The following is a 3,689-nucleotide window of genomic DNA, read 5'->3' on the forward strand; positions in this document are numbered from 1 at the left end:
CCTGGGTTCCTTGCAGTCCCTCGCCATGTCCGAACCTTGACACCGAAAACACTGCCCTTTGAAGAGCCGCACACGTTCCTTGTTCGACCCCTCTCCGCCGCTCCTTGTTTGACCCCTTCTCGGTGTTGCAGTCGCTGCTAAAGGTGTCGTCCTGCCACACGAGACGATGGCTCTGGCCCGAGATATACCTCTCACATCGCCATGGAGTGAATATTCGGCAGCTTTTGCAGTTCGACCGACACGTGGTCAGGAAATCCTGTCACAAAGGCTAATTTAACGATTTGTTCCAACGCGTCATCTCTATATCCCACGAGTCTAGCCAATCTCCTGATTTCGTTGGCAAACACATCGACATGTTCGCCCATCCACAGGCCCCACATCCGACAGGACATGCCTACTTCCTCACTTCCGATCCTTCCCTACAACACAGCCTGGCTCATAACACCTCAAGACTGATGATGCAAATTCCAAGTGTGGACGTACCATTGTCGTATACAATTTTAAACAGATAGCTGGAGAGTGGCTGACAAATGTCTTACTGAGTGATGCCAGCACCCCATCAGCCTTCTTGACAATCTTCGAGATGTGGTCTGTCCAACGCAGATCGTTGCTTACAATAAAGCCCAGATCACATCTGCTAGAGACTTCTTGAGATTAGTGTAGTTGCGGGAGTATGTAAAGGCTAGATCTTTCCTCCTAAAATGTATGGTGACGCACTCGTCCACAACTAGCTTGAGTTGCCAGTCAGAAATCCATTGCTGCATTGTATCCAGATCTGATTGCAGGAAAGATCTATAACGCATAGGATCTGTTCTTTTTATTTCGAGGTACAGCTAGATGTCATCTGCATATTTCAGCACTGTAACATTCTTCTAAGTTGGCATCTATATCATTAATATATGCAACAAACAGTAGGGGTCCAAGAACGGATCCCTTCGGTACACCAGAAGTCATCTCATAGGGTGAAGAATGATGCCTTAGAACTGTAACTACCTCTTTCCGACCGAGAATGAAGGACTTCAGCAAGTTACAGAGATCATTCTTCAGACTCATTGCAAGGAGTTTTACCACGAGTCGTTTGTGTGACACAGAGTTAAAGGCTTTAGCAAAATCAACGATGAGGGTCAGGAGTCGTGCGAATAGCAGCTTTGAGCTGTGGTTGGAATCTTTCCAGCATACCATTCGCAGCGGGATGGTAACTGGTGGTATGGATGTGCTGAACTCCGAGCAATCTCGAAAGTTCATGGAACAGACAAACTTCAAATTGGCGTCCACGATCAGTAGTAATTCTAGAGGGTGCTCCGAAGCGAGATATCCACCCAGAGATGAGTGCTCTGGCGACTGTTTCCGCGGAAATGTCCACGAGAGGGATGGCCTCAGACCATCTGGAGAAACGGTCGATGCAAGTCAATATATAAGTAAATCTGCAACTGACCGGCCAAGGACCAACCAGTCGATGTGTATGTGACGGAACCTGGTGTCCGGAGGCTGGAAATGTCCAAGAGGTGCTCTCACATGACGAAGCACTTTGGAACGCTGACACGTGACCAAGCAGTAATAGGCCGTCACATATTCGGCCAGAAGAAAAAGAAAAACTGCTCTGAAATTATAGAAAGTGGTCTATGTGAAAACATGCTGTTGGTCCTAACATACTTGAAGACATCTGCGTAAATCTCCGAAGCGATCTGTGATGTCAGCAGTCCGTTGATCGTCTGCCCTCTAAGCTACGCGCGAAACAGTTTTCATAGGGAACCAGAAGCCTAATTTTAGAACATTCCACAAAACCCACATCACACTACAGCTTCACGCTGATCGGTCGATTTATTCACCGATCACGTGAAACTATAGTGTTTCACTCGTAGTGTCTGACCGAGTATCTAGCGGTTAGGTTTTGAATCCTTGCTACAGTAGCAACATCAATAATTTCTTCAGTCCCAAACATTCTGCTGTGATGCATACTATCACAGAAAGACATCAGCTGATGTACTCTAACAAAGGACACTTTATCCACGCCCACTGAGGACAGTGTCAAAAGAAAGCTTCTGCGTGGTCACTCAGATTGTTTTCAAATCGTACCATGCTGCCTTTAAAAAGCAAAAACACATTAGAGAATGTGTAAGCATTAGATAATGCAATCATAAATATACAAGATGGTGTGATTAGTAACAGCTGCTCGATTAGGGTTGATCTGAGATTAAATAGCAATAAATAGCAAATTAGAATAGGATAAGTAATGGAAATAACCATATCCATATTGCTTCACTAGACCGCACAACAAATCTGTATATGTCGGAATGTACATTTTGTAAACGACCGTGCGAAGGAGAGGTGACGAGAATGGCTCCTTTAGTACATCGCACGGTCGATACAATAAATATGAAAAGGATGAATGAGTATAAATGCCAGAAGGAAAAGAGAGACACAACTGGGTAGAATGTTTAAGAGAAGATTTTATTGATAGGTTAACATGTGTGTCTGTGTGTGCGTCATATATGCATAATAATAGACAAGCTGTCATGTATACATAATGTATGTGTGTGCAAACATGGATGTATGCGTGTGCGTTAAGTACAGAGCATTGAAAGAGTCTATAATATGACGTTAGAAGAATGTTCAGAATGTTCGTAGTCAATGTACACGATAGTTGAAATGCTGTATCAAAAAGTTGTGGCTGTAATGCAGAGCCGGTTGGGGTACCTATCGTACGTGAAGTCGTGGCTACGATGCAAAGCCGGTCACTTGTTACAGGAGTTCTCGTAGGTTGTATTTGCTGCTAACCATGGTGAAGCAATCCACAGCAATGTGGAGATAGAACCTGTGCGTTGGTTGCTGGTTGCTGTGTACGTAGAGAGACGATGTTGACGACGTTAAGAAGACGGAGGCGACGAAGATGGTGATTGCCGTATGCTGTTGGACAAGTATTGATGAGTCTCCATGTGGCTGCTGTTGTGTCGTCGCTGGAACTGGCTGTATGCGCTGTGGTCAAAATGTCTGGAACCGAAAGACATCGACTCTATGTGTCGCTGAAGTTTTATAGGGTGCAGTCAGCTCACCAGAGGTTTAGAAAAGACTGTCTCACGTGACCTTATCAGAAGGCTGCGATTGGTTGGGTTGCATTCGGAGTAGTGGACACAACAGGGTCAAAAAGGGCGGTCGAAGGCTAGCTGTTATCCACAACGTCCGTATTGTGTATATATAACAGAGAGAGAGGAATTTCCCTCAAGTCGTACGCTGCATACCTATCAGTTAGACAGTGAATTTTTGTGTATTATATTTGTAAATGAATAATCACCAATATAAATGTGTGTGTGTGCGTGAATGGATGCCAGAATGGGCCGATGTAAACAGATGTACATTATTTACATCTTGTTTGTTGTTAAAACAATGTTTCGGTCGATATACCCTCCAGCCTTCATCAGGTGTCTTAGGGAAATTTTGAACCTGGGTTCTCATGCCCAAGGTATTTTTCGATGTTGTTGTTATTATTATTATCATTCAGGTCACTGCCTGGAATCGAACTCGGAATCTTGGGGTTAGTAGCCCTTCCCGCTAACCGTGATCAATGGTTTCGCATCCACAAAAGTCTTAGCTGCGTGAACGTCTTGTCAAACTTTAAATCCGAAGAGAAATGTATATACCAAAGTATATACATACATATATATATATATATATATATATATATATATATA

This window comes from Octopus bimaculoides, chromosome 1 (genome assembly GCF_001194135.2).
Source record: "Octopus bimaculoides isolate UCB-OBI-ISO-001 chromosome 1, ASM119413v2, whole genome shotgun sequence".
Classification (NCBI taxonomy): domain Eukaryota; kingdom Metazoa; phylum Mollusca; class Cephalopoda; order Octopoda; family Octopodidae; genus Octopus; species Octopus bimaculoides.